The sequence below is a fragment of the Pelophylax lessonae genome (assembly GCF_965119305.1).
Source record: "Pelophylax lessonae genome assembly, chromosome: 2".
NCBI classification, from domain to species: domain Eukaryota; kingdom Metazoa; phylum Chordata; class Amphibia; order Anura; family Ranidae; genus Pelophylax; species Pelophylax lessonae.
In genome coordinates, this window is record NC_138769.1 from 301176067 (window position 1) to 301202190 (window position 26124).

A 26124-nucleotide genomic window follows, 5' to 3' on the forward strand; every position below is an offset into this window, starting at 1 on the left:
TGGAACAGCTGCTGAGGAGATGAGCCGGCTGCTCCATCTCCCATACGCTCAGCAAGCTGCTGGACAGATATTTCTCTGGTACTGTTCCCCAGGTGCATAGATCCTCGCAGGGGAGGGAAGACAGTTTCCTCGTCTTCCAAGTCATCATATTGCCACTGGGGTGTTGGACCAACTGCCCAATCTCCCAAAGCCCCTTCCAAGACATTGAGGAAGAATGCCAGCCGCATACCTTCCCTTGCCCTTACACTGTCGCTGGGGAGAAGAAAAGCTGACTACTTCTCCCTGAGGTTCCTATGTTGCTGTAGGTTTTGAGCAGAGGTAGTAGATTCTCTTTCTGGCTGCCGGCGCTTCTCCTGGGGGCTCATTGGGTTGTTCCTCCTCAGCAGAAAACTCCATTACATCCCCAGTCTCTGGAGCTGGCGGCAGGGAATAGAGTTTCATCTCTTCTCCCTGGATCCCCAGAGGCACTGAAGATTCTAGGCAGAGGTTGGCAATGTTCTGCCCCAATGCCAGCGCTTCAGCTGGGGACGACAAATCCTTTGCTCTGGATAACTGTTGGGGAGGGAGAACAGCTTCCTCTGCTCACAGACTGTGGGTCTGCTGCTGGGGAGATGAGTCAGCTGCTCCATCTCCTGTTCCCTCATCCGGCTGCTGGACAGACGCATTCCTCCATCCAAGCTTGTCCTGTGTAAAAACAGGATTCGTCAAGGTCAATCAACACTTGCTTCATCTGCCACAAGAGCTCCTTTTCCAAAGCTGTGAGTGAAGGTGGGCAAATCACACTGTTACTCTACCCCATTAGTGACACTTCAGCCAGGATTTTAGAGCTGTCGGCTGGTACTAGCAGCAATCTGTAGGCGATCTACAGCTCTTATCCTCTAAAGGCTAGAAACTCCAAATATTCTTGTGCCCAAAGCACTTCTGAGATGTTTAACATCTGGCCTCTACACTCCTTCCAATGCCACATCAGCTTGATCCCAAAGTTAGGGTCCTGTGACAGCCTCCCATACAACAGCCCCAAGCCACCATAGCCAAAGCCTTCCATTGGGCTGATGTCCGCTGTTCAAGAGCACACTTGGGGTACATGCCACCAGAGGGCTCTGTAGGACTTGTCCAGCTGTATCTCTGCCCAGACCAGCCTGATTACTTCATCCTTGTGCGGTTGTTCCCACAAAAACAGCACTAGCACTTCATACTGAAACCAGTCCCTTTCCTGGATGGAAAAGCTCGATCCAGCTCTTCCTTTCAGAGTCGCCAGAGGACAGAGTCTTACCATCCCAGCAGAACCTGTTTTAGCACTGGTCCTCTGTGCTGAACCCGCATCTCTCACAAATTCCTCTTCCATGGCAGCTGGTATCTGTACCACTCCTCTTCTGCTAACCAGACCTAAGATCCCCGTGGTGGTTTGGATGTCCCTAAAAAAATTTGAAGATATCTAATATTTTAGTATCTTTAGGCATTTCCAGATGATTAATATAGATAGCCAGGCTGACTTAAAAACAAAGTGTGAATTTATTGTCACACAGTTGGCATCATAAATACAATGTCCTTGTACCTGTCCTTGTCCTGGGACCAAACCTGTTTAATTTATTCATAAATGATCTAGAGGAGGGGATATCTAGTACAATCTCAGTATTTGCAGATGATACTAAACTAGGCTTGCCAATATCTTCTATGCAGGATGTGGAAACCTTGCAAGCGGACCTGAACAAAATAACGGGGTGGGCAACTACATGGCAGATGAGGTTTAATGTTGAAAAATGTAAAGTAATGCACCTGGGGGCCAGAAACCAGAAAGCAAGCTACTCACTAGGGGGGGAACCTCTGGGTGAGTCTAGGATAGAAAAGGACTTGGGGGTACTGGTAGACAACAGGCTTGGCAGTGGCATGCAATGCCAAGCCGCCGCAAGCAAAGCCAACAGAATACTGGGATGTATAAAAAAGGGGATTCACTCCAGAAATAAAGAGATTATTCTCCCGCTCTACAAGACTCTGGTCCGGCCACATCTGGAGTATGCTGTCCAGTTCTGGGCACCGGTCCTCAGGAAGGATGTGCTGGAACTGGAGAAAGTCCAGAGAAGGGCAACAAAAATGATTAGGGGAATGGAGGACATGAGCTATGAGGATAGGCTACAAGCACTGAACCTATTCTCTCTGGAGAAGAGACGATTGAGGGGGGATATGATATCAATGTACAAATACTGTACTGGCGACTCTAGCATAAGGAACAAACTATTCAGAGAAAGGAGATACAATAAGACACGTGGCCAATCACTAAAACTAGAGGAAAGGCGGTTTAACATTAAAGTGCGTAAGGGGTTCTTCACTGTAAGAGCGGTAAGGATGTGGAATTCTCTTCCACGAGCAGTCGTATCAGCAGGGAGCATTGATAGTTTCAAAAAACTAGTAGATGGGCACCTTAGAGACCACAACATACAGGGGTATACGATGTACGGTTAAAAGCAAACACACACACACATCATAGGTTGAACTGGATGGACTGATGTCTTTTTTCAACCTCACTAACTATGTAACTATGTAATGTAAAAAGTATAACAATTAAGTTTAGTGTAGGTAAAAATATAAAAAATAAAAGCAATATTTATGAAAAATGTTGATGAAATCATGGCTGTACAGGCATGTGTGTCTTTCCAGGTCCTTCTACTCTTAGCAGCATGTTCAATATATAGTTAGTAAGGTTGAAAAAAGTCCATCTGGCTCAACCAATAAAAAAAATATGAAGCAGGAAATGACATCTTTAGGTTTCTGAGAGAAAGCGCATTTTTTAGCTTGTCAAAAAATGTATGGAAGGTCTTTGTGTGTATGTGTCTGTGTGATCTCTCCTAGTGTGTGTTCTCTCCTCGTGTGTGTGTGTGTTCTCTGAATATGGATCTCTTGGCTATATATGTTACATGTAGATGTCATAACTTCTCAATGCTCAAAACCTTGTATGGCATACATAATTTCTGCTAACTTCAGCTATTTCTATTCTATAGAGGTACTAAATTCATAAAGTCATATATGAACTTTGATTGATAAGCCCACATGTAACACTCTATTGTAAAGTGAAAAGATCTACTTAAAAAGGAATTCTGCCTGGACAAATACTGTAGCTGCTGACATTTAATACAGTAGAATGATAGTGAAGTTTTAACCTAAAAATAATAAATATATGAATAAGGAAAAAAAAAAATAATAATTCATATATAAAGCCATATATTAACTTTGATTGACAAGCCCACAAGTAAAACTCTATTCTTGTAACGTGAGTAGTCACGTTATGTCAGTAACCAAAGCTCTACTTAAGTAACACATATTACCAACATATACAAAATTATGTAAATACATATAAACACTATTAATTATGACAGATTACACTAATTCCAACTAACAATATTTAAACAAATATATGTATTATTCCTCGTATTACATAGAACCCAGTCTATTCTTGACTTCCCATGACATTCTGTACTAGATACCTTATATGTCATCCTCCAACTAGCTACACACACCAGAAATATCTGACCAGTGGTGTACCTAGAACCTTCAGGGCCCTGATGCAAGAAACCATGATGGACCCCCTGACCCCTGGATGGGGCCCTTCCCTGCCAGCCCAGTGGCAGAACAGCAGGGCCAGTCGCAAGTGCAATATTTATGTGGTAGTTCTGCCACCAGTGTCCGTAGTTTTTTATTTTTAGTTAATTTTTCTACCATTTGTTTTATTCATTTTTTTTTATATTTTTTTTTTACAATTTTTTAGTATCCCCGTTAGGGGGCTTTGGTGAAATATCCGGAGTCTAAACAGACCTCTGATGTTCCACATTTGAGACACAGCTTTCCATCCCCTTCTCTGAAGCCTCAGCTGCACAGAAAAAATGGATAGGAATAGCTCTGTACAGAGCTTCCCATTCATTCACATACTGAAGCATTGTAAACATAGTTTACTATGTTTCAGTTATGAATAGACAGAGTCAGTGATTGGTACGGATCACTGACTCTCCATTCAGAAGAGGCTTCATCCTGACAGATCCCCTGCAGCAGCCGGTGGGAGATGGGAGGGGGGAATCTTGCAGAGCTATGGGGACAGGGGGGGCAGGAAAAAGCACAGGGGGGCTGGAGCACACAAGGGGGGGGTAGCAAAAAGAAGCTGCATAGGAGGAGCTGTGGGGGTAGCATCACATAAAGAAACCAATCTCTTCATTCCCCACCCTGCTTCTCCTGCTCTCCCTCCCTCAGGCATTCAGTGTCTGGAGGAGGAAAATGGAGAGATGGGTTCCTCTATATCAGTGTTTCTCAATCTTTTTCCAGTCCGAGCGCCCTTGAAAGTATTTTCAATCTGGAGGCCCCCCAGTCTAGAACTTGGTTCACAATACTTTGTGTCACAGAATGCGTGCAAAATTGCGTGTGTTCCTGACACGCAGACAAACAAGCATGGGTGTCATTCATTCTTAATGGTACCCCTACACATTGGCAAACATGGTGCATTTTTTGTGCAGCACAATTAAAGAAAAAAATAGACAAGGGAAATTTTTTCCTTGTGTTTCTGTGGGGAAAGCCCACTAAAATTAATTTGCTGCCCATACGCAGCACACGGCTGCACAGATGTGAACCAAGGGCCTGTTCACATATGAGGTTGACGGGTGGTAAAACCACGCATTTTAACTGTGTTTTTAGCACCCCTAACTGTTCTCCCTGTAGCTGCAGAGGCAGCAGCTGGGGGTGGTATACCCCCCAGGTTAATGGGGCTGCACTACAACCACCCCGCAACTGTGTGCATTGCACGCAGTTGCAGCATAGTGATGATGCATTTAGGGGGTTAAAACAGGCGGTTAGAAGGCAACATATTGCCTTTTTTACCGCCTGTCAAATGCCTCTGAAAAGCAATATCAGCATGGACCGCTTTTCAGAGGAACAACATTTTCTTGCTGGTACTATGAACAAGCTGTAAAAAAACACTTCCGATTGTACACATATAGTGGGTCGGTATTAAAAGTAATGTGCATACATACACGCATGTAAACACACATGTACGCACATACACACACACACACACACACACACACACACATTACATACACATATAAATACACAGACACACACATATAAACACATACACACATTATATATATATATATATATATATATATACACACACACATAAAAATGCACATACATACAGAAAGCCTTTTAAAAAATGGCAGAGCACTGGGTATTGCACTGTAGGGGGAGGCAGAGAGCACAGTACACACTGTGCTTTCCCTTTCCTATGTGTGACAGATTTGCTGAGGATCGGGGAGCTCTGTCTCAGCTGCCCTTGCCACCGGCTCCTCCTATCAAGGCATACAGGGGGGCCTCCCCTCGGGCTCCCTGCAGCATGGGGCCTGGTCACCATGGCAACTACTGCGACCCCTGTACATCCGCCCCTGTATCTGACATATTACTGCCTCAATTCAGATGAAGAACATTATCACTAATCAAGGTCATTCACACATAATAATAATATGATTATTCATTAAATCCAAATATATTTTGCAAGCTGCCATGAATATAACTAAATTCCTATAAGTGCCTAATTATGAATTTGGAATAATTATCTAAACAATCCCATACTGCAGGAAGCATCCCATCGCTGCCAACCAAATGTGACAGACCACCTGGCACCCAGCTTGGGTGCCTCTGTCAAGATACTCTGGAACCAGGAATTATAGCTGAATATTGCACCCAAGAACTAGACGACTCTAGCTTAGGTGCAAACTGGAACTAACTTTATTGTAAATTCACACAGAATATATATCACGCAAAATCAGGTAAGAGCTTTATCACATTACCTAATGCAAACTGTAAACCAGGGGTGTCAAACTCAATTTCATTGTGGGCCTCATCAGCATTATGGTTGCCCTCAAAGGGCCGGTTATTATTCTTATTATACAGGATTTATATAGCGGCAACAGTTTGCGCAGCGCTTTACAATATGATTATATCTGTAAGGCTGGCCATACACTATACAATTTTCTTGTTCAACTTTCCTTTAGATTTACCAAAACCATGTAATATAGGGTCAAACCTAAACACTTTCAATTTGTATGCAATCAGGCAGGCCCTTGCACTACATAGTTAAAGGTAAATCTAAAGGAAATTGAATAGGAAAATTGTATAGTGTATGGCCAGCCTAAGATTAGATGTCCAGAGCACCCCACGCCCCCTTACATGAGATGTCAAGAGCCCCCCCACCATCAGAAGTCAAGAGTCACCCACCCTTTCTTACATCACAATGCACCCCCTTACCTTGTGTTGCTGCCAGGAAGAAGATGCGGGTGGATCTGGGAAGAAGAAACTGCAGGGTCTTCAGGAGAACCAGAGGAGGGCTGGAGTCAGCTTCCAGAGTCTGCTGAATGCTGAGACCAAGGGAGAGGCAAGGTCGTGTTGCGGCTGCACAGAGGTGCAGGATCTGTAGGAGGAGTTCTGCCCTCCTCTCTGCTGCGGACTGCTGGGAAAGGGGGGGGGGGTGAGAGGACAAGCCTTTCTGAAGCTGCACAGAGGAGTGTAGGATCTGGAAAAGGAGATCTGTCCTCTCTGCTGCTGACTACTGAGACAAGGTGGAGGAAGAGACAAGGGGGTGCCGCAGCTGCAGGAGAGGTGCGAGGGCCACATTAAATGGCCTGGGGGGCCGCATTCGGCCCGCGGGCCTTGTTTGACACCTGTGCTGTAAACAGTAATCTCATCAGTACATCAAATGAACAGCTAACCTAAACAGTGATATAATTAAACAGTAAGCTAGTTAACAATTAGTCACCTAGACAAGCCTAGGTGACTCAGGTCAGTGTCCACCTAGTCAGTTTGTCACCAGTTCCCCAGAAAAAAGACCCAGGGCTATCCAAATCTCATTAACCAACTTCACTTGTGCAATCTGTCCACCAGACATGTCATCATAAGACAAAATGTATACAATGTTCCAGCAGTCTAAAAAAGTGGAATTAATTTATCTTCATAGATTTCTTGAGGAAGATTGTTGATGAATATTTCTGTCCCAAGTGGAGAAGCTTCTCCAACTCTGCAGGAGGGCCACAATATTTTCTTTGACCATTTACATGTACAAAATTAATATTACACCTTTCCCTTTACTCCAGAAGGGAAGCTTTATTGTCCTTATTCAGAGAATTAATCCAAGCCTCGCTCTCAGCGTTCCCCACGTTGTTGTCCATCATTAGAGAATGATCTGCTCTCTCCATGGGATCAGAGTCTGAACTGAGCTCTTTTCCATGCTCTGACCAGGAAAGGCAGACAAAATCCCCGGTCTCCTCCATGTGCCATAATCAGTGGGTAGAAGGCTAGCCCTCAGTCCCCTCCAAAAGCCCCTGACCTGGTTGGGCTTGTCACAACTACCAGCTGTCTAGGCCTTCCTGCACTAGCCTCACCACCCCTACTAGCTGGTCTGCTCTACCGGTTGTTAGCAGTGACTTCTAGGGATGTCACCTTTGAGTTTGCCACCCCTACATCTTCACATGGCAAATTTGCTTGGGTGCTCAAACCCAGGGCTGGCTTTTCTTTTCTGTGAGCCCCTACTACTATCTGTGACTACAGTAACCCATCTTCCTACCTGATAATCCTGACTTACCCATTCACCCTCTACATCAACCCCATTAACCACCTACTCAATGAGCAGAAGATCCCATTTAAGGTTGTCAGTGTTGCAATTTTCTTCCACCAGATCTCTAATGTGAGCTTCCTGAAGGGCAACCCGCTCAAATCTTCTGCAGCGGTATTCATCCTAGAGCTGTTGCTCCTTTACTGTACTGTATACATGTGGCACACTGTGCACTGCACAAAACCTTCAACCTTCCCCCACTCTGTCAAAGTTCCAGCAAGCAAAATGTGGGCAAGTTCAAAGTGATTCCTATAGAAAATGGAAAATTGTATCATACTTACCGTAATTTTCCTTTCCTGGTGCCTATCCATGGCAGTATACCTGTGATAGAGCTCCGCCTCTACTCCGTCTTCAGGACTAGTGAATAGCATAAAAGAAAGACGCCCCCCTATTCCCAGCATTCTCTTGTAATATAAAATACCGAGGGAGGGAGCGTATGCTGCCATGGATAGGCATGATGTTACAAATTTCCATTTTCCTGGTGCCTCCATGGCAGCATACCTGTGAAAAATAACTAGCATAACAAGGGTGGGTAATGCCAAATAAGTAAATTTTAATTGGAAAAAGACATCGCTGATTGAATTTCTCTTCTTCCAAACTCAACGGTTGTGAGTGACCCAGGGTCGATACGGTAGTGTCTGAAGAACGTGTGTTGAGAAGACCATGAGGCGGCCCTGCAAACCATCTCCAAAGACACATTAGCCCTTACTGCCCAAGAAGCTGAAACTGCCCTGGTAGAATGAGCCCTCACTCGAGAAGGAGGATCCAAGCCCTTGATTTTGTAGACCTTTTGGATTAGCTTGGTTATCCAAGATGACAGAGTCCTGCTGGTAGCTTCCTTGCCTCTGTTCTTTCCGTAGGGAACAATGAACAACCTTTCTGAAGATCTGAAAGATTCTGTTGCTCCTAAGTAGGCCCGAATAACTCTGGAGATGTCCAGGTTATGATGCGTGTTTGACTCTGGATCCAACAGAACAGGTAGTGCCCATGGTTCGAGAAGATGGCTTGAGGATGATACCTTAGGGATGAAGCTTCGTAATGGACGAAGCTCAACTCTATCAGGGAAAAAGGTGATGTGCTCTTCGCCTATCCCTAAGGCATGCAGTTCAGAAACTCGTTTTCCAGAGGTGATGGCTACAAGAAATACCGTTTGTAGAGTCACATTCCACAAGGTTGCTTGCTCCACAGGGGCAAAGGGGGTTCCGGATAAAACTTCCAAAATTAAAGAAAGATCCCACTGAGGAAAAGGGTGTCTAGTGGGGGGGCGAATTCTTTGTACCCCTTTAAAGAAAGTGATCACCAAAGGATCTACCGCTCATCTTATATTGGTTGCTGCTGAGATCGCTGCGACCTGTACTTTTAGAGAGCTTAGCCCTAACCCCAAGTCCAATCCTGATTGAAGAAAGGAAAGTAAATTGGAGGATGAGGGACTGATCGGGTTGAAATCTTGTTCTGTCGCAAATGTCAGAAATTTATTCCAAATCCTGGAATAAATTGCATTTGTAGAGGGTTTCTTTGCCTTCAGGAGCGTGGAAATGACTCCGGGAGTACATCCTAAAGATTGAAACCTCCTCCTTTCAGCCTCCACACACGAAGGTCCAGCCTCTGCGGGTCTGGGTGGCATAGACCCCTCTGAGAGAGCAGATCTGGAAAAGGAGGAATCTTGACAGGAGGTCCCAGACTGAGTCGTACTGCCAGAGGGAACCAGGGTCTCTTTGGCCAGAACGGAAGAACTGCTAAGATCTGAACTGGTTCTCTGAGGAGTCTCCTGAGGAATTTCAGAATTAACAAGACGTGGAGGAAAGGCATAAGCCATGGAAAAGCTCCAGGGGCACGTCAGGGCATCTACCGCCTCCGCCTGAGGGTGGGGGAGACGAGAGAAGAACCTGGGAAGTCTTGAGTTCTCCGGGGTAGCGAACATATCCAGCTGTGGGGGAAACCAGAGGTTGGAGATCTGCAGAAAAATGTGTGGGTGGAGACACCATTCGTTGTTGTCTAGAAAATTCCTGGACAAGGAGTCTGCTATGGTGTTGAGCTTGCCTGGAAGGTAGACCGCTCTCAGATCTATCAGGTTCCTCTCCGCCCAGAGCATTATGGGTTCGACCTCCAACAGGAGGGATCTGCTGCGTGTTCCTCCCTGTTTCTGTAGGTAGGATACTGCTGCTTTGTTGTCCATCCTGAGAAGAACTCTGTGTCCTTGGAGGAGTGGTGTTAAGGATGTTAGGGCTAAGAAAGCCGCTCTCAACTCCAGCACATTGGATACTATTCCCCTGGTTGAACAGGACCATCTTCCTTGAAGATTTGTATCTCCGCAATGGGCGCCCCAACCGTATCCGCTCGCGTCTGACGTAACAATGGTCCATGAAAACGAACCTAGATAGTGAGGTTTCTCGAGGTTCTTCCTCTTTGTCCACCAGTGTAAGCTCCGGCGCATTACTGAAGTTATTTTGATCCTCTGGCAAAGATGTTCCTTCTTCCACTGTGCTAGGAAGCCTGTTTGGAAGAAGCGTAGATGTCAATTGGCCCATGGCACCATGGAGATGCAGGATGACATCGTCCCCACTAGGCTCAGGCACTGGGAGGCCGTCAGATGAGTACTCTCGATTGCTTTGAACATTCTCTGGATGACAATGTTTCTCTTCTCGGGGGGTAAAGATACTGTCCCCTGTCGAGTATTGAAGAATGCCCCTAGATAAACCATCTGTTGTGTGGGTGAAAGATGACTCTTCAGATTTACCAGCCATCCGAAATCTTCCAGGGACTGAAGAAGAATCTTCCTGTGGGACATGAGCTGTACTGGATTGTCTGCAAGGAGAAGGATGTTGTCCAAATAATGGAACACTCTTAAACTCCTCTCCCGGAGGGGAGCGAGAACAGCCATCAGAACCTTGGTAAATACCCGAGGTGAGGTACAGAGGCCGAACGGAAGGGCCTTGAATTGTAAATGTATTCCCCCTACTGTAAACCTCAGAAACTTCTGGAAGGATGGGGATGTGTAGATAAGCATCCTGAAGATCGAGTGATATCATCCAGTCTCCTGGCTGGATTACCTGGATGATTGTATTTAGTGATTCCATCTTTAAGCTTTCGAGTGTTATATAACGATTTAGCTTCTTGAGATCTACCACAGGTCTCCATCCTCCTGTCTTTTTTCTAACCAGAAAGAGCGGGGAATAGAAGCCTGTATAGTGTTCTGCCAATGGGACTGGAAAAACTGCTCCCTGGAGCTGAAGTTCTGTCAGAAATTGTAGTAGTGCCGAAGCTTTTTCCCGAGAAGCTGGGATTCTTGTTTTCTGAAAGACTTGAGGTGGTGAATGGGAGAACTCCCAATGATGCCCTAACTTGATCGTGGAAAAGACCCAAGGGTCCTGGCAGCGGGCAGCCCAAACCGGGTAGAAAAGTCGCAGTCTTGCTCCGACTGGGAGGGACTGCAGACCCCTGGCGTCAAAAAGACTTTGTGGATTCTTGGGGAGCTGTAAGGGTCTTATTTTTGCGTGCCCCCAAAAAAGAGGCCTGCGTGCCCCTCCAGGGTCTTCTGTTCTCCCCTTGTTGTCTTGGCTGCCTGTAGTCTCTGTATCTTGATGGGCGAAATCTTGAAGAAACCACTCTGGATCTCTTGGGTTTCCTGTCCTGGGGGAGTAAGCCGGACTTCCCTCCTGAGACTCTGGAAATAGCTTCATCCAATCTTTTCCCAAAGAGAGCCTTTCCATCAAAGGGTATCCTACACCAATTTTGTTTGGATGATAGATCCGCCATCTAAGATTTTAACCAAAGGGCCCTTTTTGCCATCACTGCGTGAAGCATTGACCTTGCTGAACAGCGGATTGTATCGATTGCGGCTTCTCCGACAAAGTCCGCTGATATCTTGAGTTCTTCAAGCGCCTTGATGATGTCTTTTCGGGGAACATCCTGGCGCAAGGCTGTCTCAACATTATCTGTCCAGACTCTGATGGCGTTAGACACCGAAGTGAGCGCAATGGCCGGTTTGCAGGCAGCACCTGAGGCCAAGTAGCTTCTCTTTAGGTCAAAATCGATCTTGCGGTCTAGAGGATCCCTAAAGGAAGTTGAATCCTCCATGGGAAGAGTCACATTCTTGGCAAGGCGTGCCACTGCTGCATCAACTACCGGCATAGAGTTTAAGGATTGTGACTCCGATTCGGCCAGTGGGTAAAGCTTATTGAGGCGGCCCAGAGAAAACTTCTTATCAGTTTTCTTCCATTCTTCCTCTATAATCTCTCTGATCTCATCCATTAGTGGGAAAAAAAAACTGTTTCCTTTTAAGGAAGGGGAAGCAAGTCTTGGATTTTGCCGGGGGATCCTCTGTGTCTTCCGAGGCAATGGCTGTCTTCACTGCCTGGATGAATGGCTGCACCAAGGTATAACTGAAGCCTGATGGATCTGCTTCGTCTGAGGACTCCTCTGAGAGTGAATCCGCGGAATCGTCTCTGGCCGGTGGGTCTGAGTACGGCCGAGAGGTGTTGAGGCCTGAAGGACCTGGTGCATCAGGATCTGTGCCTTGCGCTAATGCCCTAGAAGGGGCTGTCTGTGCGGGAACCAGGGTTGTCAACTCTGCGAGGGAGTCCTTCAAAGTTTGTTTGAGCAGATCTACCACTTGGATATTTTCTGCTTCCCGGTTGGAGGCATACTCGCGGAAGCAGTCTCTGCAAACCAGCTTGCGTGGCAAGGGTATTGCTCCACAGGCCCAACATTTCTTGGGGGAGCGAGAAGGTGCAAAGGGTGTGCGACTTTGTCTTGATCTTGACCTCTCTGAAGATCTATGGCGGGATCTCCGATCCGGGCTGTCATCTTCGCGGTGTTCTGAAGCTCTTCCTGATCTTCTAGAATGAGTAGGGCTGAAACAAAGTACCCTTGTCAGCCAATTATGCACTCTTTTTTTGGTACCTAAACATACTCACGATAAGGTTGTCCTATACCTATTGTGAGGATCTTGTGCACGGGATGAGTGGCTCATTGCAGGGCGTTAAGGGAGGACCGACTAAAAAGAAAAAAGTAGAATAGATCAAAAGGATGCCAAGATGATGAGAACAAAAGGTGATTAGAAATAGAATAGTTAAAAAAAAAAAAAAAAAAAATGAAAAGAAATAGAGTGGGCATAGGGGTCTCCAATAAAGGGGCTGGGGAAAACGGAAGAAAAAAACGTAAAGAAAAAGCGATACCCCCATTTTTTTTAAAATATATATATATACATATATATATACATACATGTAAAAACATATATACTATCATACGCACAGTTCCCTCACCATTTTTTTTTTTTTTTTACCAATTTTAAGACAAAAAAACATTTTTATTTTTTTTTACTATATAAAGTTTTTTTTTTTACCATATAAATAAAAAGTTTTTTTTTTTTTTTACTGTATAAATAAAGTTTTTTTTTTTTTATCCTATATTGCCCTGCAGAGAGCAATAGCTTACCTAGGGCTTTGTGCATAGAATAATGCAGGAACCATCAGCCTGGATAACTACCAGGATAATGATTCCTTTAATACTAATAGGAGGAGGGAGGGAACTCAAAATCCCTCCTCCTCCATTAATTAGAATTTTAAGGGAGACTGTGGGCAAAAGCCCTACCTGTTTCCCTTAACCAAGATGGCCGCCTGCGCCTCGGCCGCACTGCGCATGCGCCCGCGCACACGTCCTAGCCACCCAACCGCCGGAATCCCCGCCTCCCCATGCTGGAACGCCAGCGAATGGGATAAGGAGGGGAGGAGCGGAGCGGCCGAAGGCTGCACAGCACTAGAAAGCCATATTAGAACGCCGCACGCCGATGAGGCAGGAGCCCGGAGCGGGACAAACAAGCCGAACAACAGGTATTTAAAAGACGGTACACAACATATAAGGGGCTTTATCATTATATGAACCTGATAGAAAAGGGGATATGAGAGCAAATATAGGAAGGGGAGAGCAAAGACATGACCTATCTGTGACAGGAAAGGGGGAAGGGAAAAAAAAATACAAGAGAAAAGGAACTACTTTAAGGTAGTGGGTCCTCCTGCAAAACCCTGCAGTCAAATCATCATAAATCTGTTCCATTGCAGGCAGAATGTGTTCCTATGAGGAAACTCTGCGCCTTATCCCAAGATCCACAGAAGGGGTTCCCAGTCTTATCAGTGCTTTGAGCGACCCAAGAAGCAGGGACTGCGCACGGGAGAGGCTTAACCCGGCGGAAGCTGCCAGATGGTCAGCAGGTAAGGACATACTGCTACTCTTCACCAGTCAAGAAGGTATGAGGAAAAAAAGGAGAATGCTGGGAATAGGGGGGCGTCTTTCTTTTATGATATTCACTAGTCCTGAAGACGGAGTAGAGGCGGAGCTCTATCACAGGTATGCTGCCATGGAGGCACCAGGAAAGTTATTTACTACCTGTATCACCTATGAACCACTCCCCTTCATTAGCAGATGGAATGAATGAAAGGAACAGAAAAATTCTGTTTAAAAAGTTACAGAAAAGGTGTTTTAAAAAGCCTCTAGCAAAGATCCCAAAGAAGACAATCAATCAATTGCAACCACCAGTAGTCAAAAGCAAAACTCTTGTTTTTCACTCAAATTTCCAATGTATTCAGCTTTGAGCCAACAAAATGTGGCAAAGGCAATTTGTGAAAACTGTTTTTCAGAAGCAGCAAAAGATATAGAAACAGACATACTTTAACTACCTCCCACCCGGCCATAGTACATATACGGCCGGGCGGGAGTCTCGTCCTCCTGAATGGACGTTCCGGAACGTCCTTCAGAAGGAGAGAGATCGCGCCGCCGCGGGCACGCGCAGCGGCGCGATCTCGATGTGCCTGTGTCCCTCGGACACAGAGCAACATCATTCGGCAGGAGGGCCCTGTGATTGGCCCTCCTGATCACATGACAGCTGTGTCCAATCACAGCTGTCATGTAATGTAAATAGAGCCGTTGTAACGGCTTCGATCTCTTCTCCCCCTGACAGATCCTGTCAGTCAGGAGAAGAGGGATGATCGGTGCTGCTGCGTTGGTGATCAGTGAGTATTTCTAATTACTCACTGATCACAGGGGGGGGTCTGTGCTGGTAATCAGAACATTGATTACTAGTGCAGCCCTGGGGGGGGGAGGGGTGCCACTAAGCCACCAGGGATGCCCACCCATGACCACCAGGGATGCCCACTATGGCCACCAGGGATGGCAAGCAGGGCTCAGAGAGCCCCCCAGTGCCCTCCCTATCAGTGTTGTCCACCAATGCCATCTATTAGTGCTGCCCACCAATACCCATTATTGCCATCTATCAGTGCCGCCCACCAGTGCCCATTATTGCCCACCAGTGCTGCCTATCAGTGCTGATCAGTGCCACCCATCAGTGCCGATCAGTGCCGATCATTGCCGCCCAACAGTGCCACCTACCAGTGCCCATCAGTGCCACCAATCAGTGCCCATCAGTGCTGCCTATCAGTGCCCATCAGCGCTGCCTATCAGTGCCCACCAATGCTGCATATCAGTGCTATCTATCAGTGCCACATATCAGTGCCCATCAGTGCTGCATATCAGTGCTACCTATTAGTGCCCATCAGTGCTGCATATCAGTGCCACCCCATCAGTGCCCCCCATCAGTGTCTCCTCATCAGTGCCTGTCAGTGCGGCATCATCAGTGCTCATCAGTGCAGGAAAAAACATATCTATTTACAAAATTTTATAACCTAAACAAAAAAACTTTTTTTTTTTTTCAAACTTTTCAGTCTTTTTTTATTTGTGCACCAAAAAAGAAAAAACCTGACGGTGATCAAATACCACCAAAAGAAAACTCTATTTGTGGGGAAAAAATGACACAAATTTGGTTTAGGTACAGCGTTGCATGACCGCGCAATTGTCATTCAAATTGCAACAGCACTAAAAGCTGAAAATTGGTCTGGGAAGGAAGGGGGTTTAAGTGCCCTGTATTGAGGTGGTTAAAGCTGATAAAAAGAGACACAGGTTAATGCAACTATGTATTTATCTATAAATTAATAAATACATTTATTGCAAGTAGTTTAACTACCTTCAATTTGGTATCTGCCCTTTGAAATCTCATGCTGAAACAGATAAAGTTACAATCCAATCAACCTCAACAAGAGTGTTCCAAAGACTAAAGAACATATAAAATTCTAGAAGAGAATTTTACTAAAATTGGAGGGCTACAGTCATCATTTATTAAGGAAATGAAATCCACCACTTCCTCAGCACAAGATTTCTAGTAATCTAGTAATTCTAGTAGTCTCCAAGTATGAGCAAGACTTTGCCTTTTCATGTAGACCTAGGTAGAATATGTACATGCTTTTAGATTTCTGAAGGTTTGCTTCTGGTTAACAATTGCTGGACAACTTTTTAGATAAGTGTTTAAGGGAAGAACGCTCTTACTAATGGAATGTGTTCATATTTTCTATGCTCTAAGGAAGAAATTCAAAATCTGACTAGTAAGAAGGCAAAAACTGCTCTTCCTATAGACAGTAATATAGCGATAAATGCAATGCATATATACGAGGGGCATTCAAGTCAATATGGGACTTCTGAATTTTTTTTTATAAAAAAGAACAAAATTTCAAGGAGTGGAAACTGCATTTATTTTTCAATGTACTCTCCTGCTACATTTAACACTTTTCCCAGAGATTAACAAATGCCTGGAAAGCTTCGGCATAGAAAGATTTGTCAGTATGCCTGAACCATCCTAGGACAGCCTACTTCACTTATGCCCCGTACACACGTTCCGATTATCGTACGACCATCGTACGACAAAAGTTTCGTAGTTGTTGCATGATACAAAAATCGAAAGCAACTCTGCGTACAAACCATCCGACTTTCTTCGTACTATTCAGTGACCAGGTGTATTTTTCGTAGCTACGTATCGGAAGTGATGTATATACGTATGACCCCTGCGTCGTGCAACGTCATCTGACAATTTCCGATCGTATGGTATACGCCTCCATGTAGAGCTCTACAAGCCAACATTCGGCGTGCTCATTCGGTCGTTCGAGTGCTAGTGTGAAGCTATATCCTAATAATGGAGGACCATGCACTTCCAATTGCCATCTTGGGTATAGTTGCTATACGGAAGTTGCTTCAAAAGAAGAAACAAAAAAGGAGGACATGGTCCAAACAATGGCTTCGTGACAGAGAAAAGTATTCTCACATGACTCTTCTCAAAGAGTTGAAAGAAAATAATCCTGATGATTATAGGAACTTTCTCAGGATGAATGATGAGTGTTTCCAGACATTACTATAACTTGTGAGACCATTCATCCAAAAAAAGGATACACCAATGCGGGAAGCTATTAGCCCTGAACAACGGCTAATAGCAACATTACGCTACTTGGCGACAGGGAGAAGTCTGCAGGACCTCAAATATTCGACGGGTATCTCTCCCCAAGCACTGGGTCAAATAATCCCGGAGACCTGTAAGGCTATTATTGCCACTTTACAGCAGCAGTATCTTAAGGTACAGTGCCAGTGTCCTCCATATCCTGCTTTCTGTTTCTGTATTTTATTATTATTATTTGTTAATGTTTTTTTTTTTTCTTACAGTTCCCCACCAATGCACAGGAGTGTAACGAAATAGCCAATGCGTTTCAAGAGCATTGGAATTTCCCAAATTGTGGTGGAGCCATTGATGGGAAACGTGAGAATTGTTCCACCTGCAAATTCTGGATCTTTTATTTATAATTACAAAGGTTTTTTTTAGCATAATTATGCTTGCCATAGTGAATGCGAACTATGAATTCATCTACCTTGATATAGGTAAAAATGGCCGTAACTCTGATGGAAGCATCCTTAATCAAACTGAGTTCTATAAGCGTTTGCTGCAAGGGACACTAAACCTACCATCCAGCACTGAAACCTTTGAGGGGCTTAACTTTGTTTTTGTTGCAGATGACGCATTTTCCCTCAATCAGCATATTCTGAAACCTTTTCCCATGCGCAATCTGACCAGACCCCAGAGGGTCTTTAATTATCGTTTGTCCCGGGCACGCAGGGTTGTTGAAAACGCATTTGGCATCCTTGCAAATAGGTTTCGTATTTTCCTCACCTCTATTAATTTAGCCTTATATAAAATAGATTCCCTTGTTTTGTGTTGTTGTGTCCTTCATAATTTCCTCCGTAAAAATTCCCAGGGATACATGTCATCTTTGCCATTTGAAAGAGACACAGATCCTTCGTCTCCAATGCCAGGCACCAGTATTCATGCTGACCTTCATGAACACATGGAAGTACTCACCTCCCTAAACAGTGGACATCCACGACTTCCGACCCAAACTGCACGTCAATCTCGCCTGGATTATATGGAATATTTTGTTGGAAGAGGAGCAGTTTCCTGGCAGGATGACATGTGAAGGCCACAATGTCACTATTATTCCTGATTTTTCAAGTAGCCATCTTTTTGTACATTATACATGAATAAATTTTTTTTTTGGTGTGGAGTAAATGTCTGTGTCGTTTTATTTTTAAATATTAGTTTATACAATATCCGACCTAGTCAGATTATATACACATAAAATATACAGAACATATACAGTAATAGCCATATTAGCTTCATGAGTGTGTCCTAAATTTAGGATTACAAATAACATGAGAAATTATCATGGGTGTATGTATGTGTGTGTGTGTGTATATATATATATACAGTATATGTATATATATATATATATATACTGGTGTATGTGTGTGTGTATATGTATATATATATATATATATATATATATATATATATATATATATATATATGGTGTGTAGTGGTGTGTGTATATATATATATATATATATATATATTATGTGACAGGAAGTCAGGTAAATCTGTGGATGTTGTCACAGACAGGAGATACATTTCCACCTGGTTTTGAAAATTCCCCAATTACTGTAGGGTGTCAGGTGCAGAGGTAAGGACGTTATTTGCCTTATCCTGAACAGCTGATGTCTTTCAACGTCCTAACTATATATATATATATACTGTATATACTGGTGTGTGTATATATATATATAAGCACTGTATGTACTGGTATGTATGTATGTATGTATATATATATATATATATATATACATACGTGTGTGTGTGTGTAGATATATATATATATATATATATATATATATAAATAATTATATATATATATATATATATATATATATATATATATATACAAACTCTTTTTGTACATTTGTAAACTACATATATATGTCAAATGAAACTATTTTCAAACCCACCAAAAAACTTGAATAATAGATATATATACACAATTATTTGAGGGGTGAGACAGGCATGATGCATAATGCATGACGGGGTAGCCAGCCGACATTTCGTTTGGGAACACAGGCTGCAGGAAGACGGATTAAAGTAAGATACGTCTAATTAGAAACAGTTGTGTGAGAGGTGGGGCATGGCCGATGCACGCATGCCTACTCTATAAATTAAGGAGCAACGCAACGAACGTTCCTGTACGTCACACATCTTTATCAATTGTTTGGTCACCCCGCGATCGGATTGCTGTTGGACCTGTCTCACCTAAAAAAGGTAAATTAGCTTGAGCTAAAAGGAACTTTTTATTCACAAGAAAAAATGAACAAATGTCATGTCATTGTTTGCTGTTTGAAAGTTCGGTATGTTTGCAACATAACTTGTGTTTATTCAGCAGACACAAACTTTTGCTAAAATTAGTTTGACAATACCTCTATATCAGGCTGAAATGCAACATAGCTGAACTTTTTTTTCTTTTTTAGGAAGCATGACGGACAAATTTACTTCACCAGAATTCCTACCAAAATCTATCGAAATGTATAGGCAGATGCCATGTTTATGGAGGATAAAATCTAAAGATTATTCAGACAAAAATAAAAGACATGAGGCACTCACCAAACTTGTGGAGCTATGTCAAACCATTAGTAGCTCTGCAGACCTTAACTATGTCTGTAATAAAATTGCAAACCTGCGTACAGTTTTTAAAAGGGAACTGAATAAAATCCATGAAACACAAAAATCTGGAGCAGGAACTGATGATGTATATGTTCCTCGACTCTGGTATTTCGAGAGTTTGAGATTCCTAACGGAACAGGTGGATGCCAGAACATCCATTTGTACCCTGTCTAACCCCCCTTCTCTACCATCTACCTCAGCATCTGGTGATAACCCCATGTCTCCTGAAATGGTGTTTGACGACAGGGAGGACATACTCCAGACACAGGTACCTTATGAATACATTTTTGGCCTTTAATTGTTATTCCTAAAAATAATCCATGCATGCTGTTTGCAGGTAACATTGATGCTTGGGTTTTAATGTGAATATGAACTGCATTTAAAAAAAAAAAAAAAAATATCCTTTTTATTTTAACAGACAAACACACAGGAAGAGGAGCCAACAGAGGACATTACAAATGAGCCAACTCCCATCATAACGGAGAGCACTCAAATTCCACCTGTGGCTAGACCTCAAAAGAGGAGGAGAATTGAGGATGACACCTCCACTTTTCTTATCAAGGCAACTGCTGCTCTGGAGAAAAAGCCTGATGAAGCGGATGCTTTTGGGATTCTGACAGCCAACAAGCTCCGCAGAATGTCGGAGGAACAACGGCAATATGCAGAAAAGTTGATGCTGGAGACCATGCATAGAGGCATTCGAGAGGAATTGAGGAAAAATACCCGCATGACCGATTCTACTGCACCATCAGGGCCATTACAACAGCCCAATCCACACCCCAATCCACCCCCAAATCCACACACTGGTCATGGATCTATGCAACATGGTGGTCAATGGCCATACATGCAGCCTGACCATCAACAGCCATCTTGGCCACACGAATATCATTATACCCAATTATAATTTCAAATCTATTCTTTATTTATTTTTTTTTTTTACATCTGTGTTTTAGTGAATTTTTGATGTAATTTTTTCCTCCAAATAAACTCCTGTGTGTTAATCAAGCAATATCGCCATCTTTATTCTTAAGTGCCATTGATTTGGTCAGTTCACTCTATCAAAATGCCTGTTTAGGAGTGCAGATTGCCCGTTATAGTGAGGTGGGGGGGGGGGGGGGGGTCTTCACTGAATAATCAGCACATTGATTGTCAGTGCAGATCCATTGGGGATGGCCACAAGAAACAACTGAGTTATGTGTTATTGCTCACAATGCCTGTCAATGTTTCCTCATCAGTGCAACTTCCATGTTAAAAATAGTCATACAATACAAAATCAGAACTAGCTATACCTCTATTTACAAATGCAAACACAAACATAAATTAAAAGTATAAAACTTTTATTTATAAAATAAAGAACATTGGAACCAGCAGTGTTCATTTTTTTTAGGAATTTTTTAAAGGGTATTTTTTTTAAGATAAACTATAATTTGTCTATAAATCTTTGAACTAGGCACAACAGGTGCTTGTCTGAAGACTTTCCACCACTCAAACACCTTTAAACTTTACCCAACATGTCTATGACGGTATTTATTTTGGTCATCACAACTTGGCATCGATCAATAATTGATCCAATCTCTGCCTTGCAGGCTATGAGCTCATTCATCAACAGGCGTGCACTGGAACTGGTGAAATGCTGTTCAGCATCAGTCGCCATTTCTACTTCTAAAACAAAAATAAAAAAAAGGATGGTAAGGTTTGGTATCTGTGGCATGCATAAATCCAGAAACATTGGTGGTATTATCAGCTTACCAGTGCTTGTTACATTCATCAGATCCAAAACCACCACCTGGTCTTCTGGATTCTGTGTCTGGCTGCTCTGCTGGCTGTCACCAGTTGTGTCACTATGATCTTTTGTATTTTTTTTTTCTTTTCTCTCCTTTTCAAAGATGAATAAGAAACATCAAAGCACACATGGTATGTTAAGTATATGTATGCTAAGTGGATGCATTAAAGTGCGTTACTGCATTGGCTCTACAAGCTCCTATCTATCTACCCTGTGTACTGTAAAAATAGGCCCACACAGTAGACACATTACACTTCCCACACACTATACTAGTACGATTATTCGTAACAAACGAACGATATAACCATCCCCAAAAAAAATATATACCATGGTGTCTAAAAATATGTATATTAAAACAGAATAATATATACTCACTTTTCTTTAGCCGTTTTTTAATCTTCATGAACTGATCCTCCTCTCTCAATTTTAGATCCGACCACCGCTTGCGGAGTTGGTCCTTTGTCCTCCTCACCCCAAATTTGCTATGCAGAACATGGACCACCTTCTCCAGTATCTTGTCTTTCCTGGCATTAGGCCTCGAGTACGATCCCATTCTCCCATCATAATCCTTGCTGATCAGGATGTCCACCATCTCCACCATCTCATCAAAGGACATATTAGAAGCCTTTTTTTTGCTCCTAGGCCTTGAAGTCTGTCTTTCCTCCCTGTCAGAGCCGCATGACACATGTGTGTCCTCATCCATATCCGCCATATTCATTCTGCCCACAACAGGAGGGAAAAGGGGTGGCCCATATATCATAGTAGGTGTACAAGATTATTGTACGAACACACGTTCCATGCAACGGAACGTTCGTCTAGGTTGCCACTTTTTGGGGTTAATTTAAAAACACGCTTAGGATATAGTCAACTTACACATTACATGTTCTTACGATTTTACATTCGGTCGGTCTTTACGAAACACTTTGGAAACATGTTTCGCAAGCAATATACATTACGGAAAAAAAAAAAAACCTGGACAGTGAATAATTATAGTACAAAGCACGAACAATAGCAGGCAGCCTTTACATTTATTGATTTTATTATAAGTAACGATTAAACGCTAAGATACATTGGGATAGCATACACACAATTTTCGGTTCAAATGTTTGCAAGGTAGTGTTTACTTTCTCACATCTACTTCCGGATTATTGACTATTTCCGATCATGCGTGGTATTTGTCGAACGACTTTTAGCGTACGCATGCTGTACTGACGAGTCGATTATCGTTCGAGAAGATGTCGTACGACAGAAGTTTTCCGGTTTGTCCCTTCGGATTTTGTTGGACCAACTGTCATGATCGGCTGTCGAAAGCTGTGTACTAACGATCCGATTATCGGGAGACTAGGTCGAAAGCGAGGTTTGTCGTACGATAATCGGAACGTGTGTACGGGGCATTAGTCATCGGTGCACCACAGAAAGTTCTGCCTCTTGTGCAATTTCACAACAGGTTATGTGTCGATTATCCAGGATGAGGCATTCTACGCGCTGAATGTTCACAGGTATTACTGCTGTGGGCTGGGAAACACCACGGCCAGGATCGTCACTGACGGAGGTACAGCCATCTTTAAAACATTTACACCATTCAAATGTCTTGCTGCATTACAGTGTCTCATCACCATACTCTGCTTGAAGTCTTCTGCAGATATTCATGGGTTTTATGCCTTCCTTCACAAGAAACTTCTTTACCACACGCTGTTCCATGCACGCACTAACACTGTTGTCTGCCATCTTGATTAACGGTCTCTGGACAGGCCCCCTCATATCAGTAATAGAACACACTTGCCACTTACTGCTGCGTGTAGTACCACCACGCTAGCATCCCTTTTTATACCTGTAAAATTAAAAGTCCTGGTTTGACTTGAACTGTATCGTATATTATATGGAAACAGACATGTTCAGTTTATATGTGATTTAACAAATCAAAACTTGCAATGTAATAGAAATTGAGATTTATGGATATCATCTGCGAATCTGTACAAAATGGTTGGTAAACTGGAGCTTTAATAGATGATTTATAAATCTAATGAAATTTGCATTGATCCACATCTTGGAAAGACATGCAGGAATGTGTATTTAGATCATTATAAACATTACTTTTACCTCCTGCTGTCCTTTCCAGGCACAGTATATTTTATGGTGATTTCCCTTTAATCAACCCTCAAGCATGATGACATCTTAGCTAATATTTATGCATCCAGAATCAGTATTGAACTTCTGATAACCGGTGTGGTTCCTACTGTATGTCACACTCTATTCGCTTACATTTGCCAAGATATATATTAATAATTTAGCACTCCAAATGTGTTCTAGCACTGTAATCCAAAACAAGCTAAAATGATAGAGAACACCCGTCTAATTTTAATTAAGAATTATTTTTTCCAAATTAAAAACATAATAAAAATCACTAACTATAACTAATATGTAGCAGCAGTAGATAAGATGTATGTAGATAATTACCTCATGCATACTGCAGCTGTCAAACTGTCTGTTAGCCTATGTCCATGCGCACATAGAAATTTACTGACCATCATAAAGGAGATAGTGATGCATATATTGATTGCATTAGGTATGCTAATGAAAATGTGTATCATATAACACTCCATGTATAAAAAATATACAAATGGAGACATTATCAATATAAGGGACAATCTATTCTTTCCCTTTGCTAACACATGCCAGTTGTAGGGGAATTTATGCACTTTTGATGTAAATAATGTATAATACCTCACCTTTTACCTTGGTCTAGTAAGGTGTGGGCGGATACAGACCCAGGATCCCTTTCTAGTATTTTGTTTCCATAGGTACCATCAGGTGTGTCATATGAGCACTGCAGCATTATATGCAGGCAGAGGCGAATGTGTGGAGCCGCTTGTTGCATGCTCTGCAGCATGAGAGGCTGTGGGGACACCATTATCGGGGCCACAGCCCTAGAAAAGCAGTGGGATTCAAAAGGCTGACTTCATGCCCAAGGACTACCCTATTACCTGAGGATAAATATTAAATACATTGCAATGTCCGTGGATGAAATCAAATGATTTATTGGACTCCACCCTAAAAGATACCTTGACTTAATTTACAATAACCTTGGTCATTAGAAGGGTATCAGTTTGAATGTGTGAGCCAGTCTGTGACTACGGTTCATAATACAGTACATGCTTTCTAGATTGCTTATGACACAAACCATATTGCATGTCCTTTCACAATTTGAGTATGTATGGGTAGACAATTATTCTTGAATGTTAGTGTTAAAAAGACCTAAGATACTTTTTCCAACATGAGACATTTGTTTTCAAAGCTGTGTTTACGTTGCCCACATGCTGATTGGAGCAGCCTTTTCTGGAGAGACTCATACACCAAGATGATATAGCTAGTGTAATTGCTTTAACCACTTGCCTACCAGGCACTTTCACCCCCTTCCTGCCCAGGCCAATTTTCAGCTTTCAGCGCTCTCACGCTTTGAATGACAATTGCGCGGTCATGCTACACTGTACCCATATGACATTATCATTTTTTTTCACACAAATAGCGCTTTCTTTTGGTGGCATTTAATCATCTCTGGGTTTTTTTATTTCTTACAAAAAAAAAAAAAAGGACAGAAAATTTTGAAACAATAAAAGTTTATTTTCTGCGAGTAAATTTTGAAAATAAATGTTTCTCCTTCACAGATGTGCGCTGATGAGGTGGCACTGATGGGCAGGTACTAATATGCCACACTGATGAGCACTGATAGGTGGCACTCCTGGACACTGATGGGCAGCACCATCAGTGCCCACAGTGCTGCTAATCAGTGCCTAGATGAGCAGGCACTGACTGGCAGCACTATGGGCACTGGTGGCCTTTATTTACCTCTTTTATAATCAGGGCACTGGTGATCAGTGCCCCAATTACATTTTTCTTTGTACCCTTATCGGTGATCGGCTCTGCTCCTTCCTCACACGCAGTCTGTGTGAGGAAGGAGAGCTGGCGATGAGAGATGATCTCATGTTTACATATGAGATCATCTCTCATTGCATGGTCCGATCACGTGGTAAATGGCCGCTGTGATTGGCCATTTACCATGATCTGTGATTGGCTGTGTCCAAGGGACACAGCCGACACAGATTTTCCCCGATGCACACTCGCGGGAGCTTATTACTGGGAGGCCGTTTAAAGACGGCCTCCCGGATATTCGAGTCCGCACTGCAGCCGTACTTCGGCTATAGCGCGGACCGGAAGCTGTTAAAAGTAGTAGCAGTATGACAGGCAGATGAACCACTAAGGAGTTGTATCAGTCATCACAATTTTTACTCTACATAGATATCATTGCAGTATACCTTTAACATCTTTATTGCCATTCTACAAACCTTGAACTGAAAGGGAATCCCTTTAGAAGATCATGGCACGATATATTAATACAACATAGAATAGGCTTATATGAGCACATCCTATGCCTGTTTAAGTCTGGGCCAATACCAGGGAAGGGTTGGCTACTGAGTGCCAAGCAGCTATATAGCATTGCAGTTTGTTTTATTAAAAGATAATGCACTTAGTACTGCAATGTGCCATTTTTTTGCACTGAAGCCAAGTCCAGGGTCTTGAGAGGGGTGGATCCAAGCCTGTGGGGACTCCTGGAGCCAAACTTCCCTCGCTATGGATACTGCTTCCAAGCCATGCTGAAGTAGCTGTCAGGAGTGCTGGGAAATGTAGAGCCACATGTAGTACAGTAACAAGTAGACTTGTCAGGCAAACTATGAACTAGAAGTGGATCTCCTTATGGCAAAATTGCAAACAGTGGTCACTTATACT

General features: G+C 43.0%; 1 pseudogene across 1 annotated transcript; it reads right to left on the reverse strand.

Annotated features, from left to right (window-relative positions):
- Positions 1 to 11089: 11089 nt before the first annotated feature.
- Positions 11090 to 12617, reverse strand: LOC309548076 (annotated as a pseudogene). Its single transcript has 2 exons — positions 12580 to 12617; positions 11090 to 12498 (listed from the first exon to the last, which is right to left on the reverse strand). The product of its transcript is annotated as an uncharacterized misc_RNA (transcript).
- Positions 12618 to 26124: the final 13507 nt, after the last annotated feature.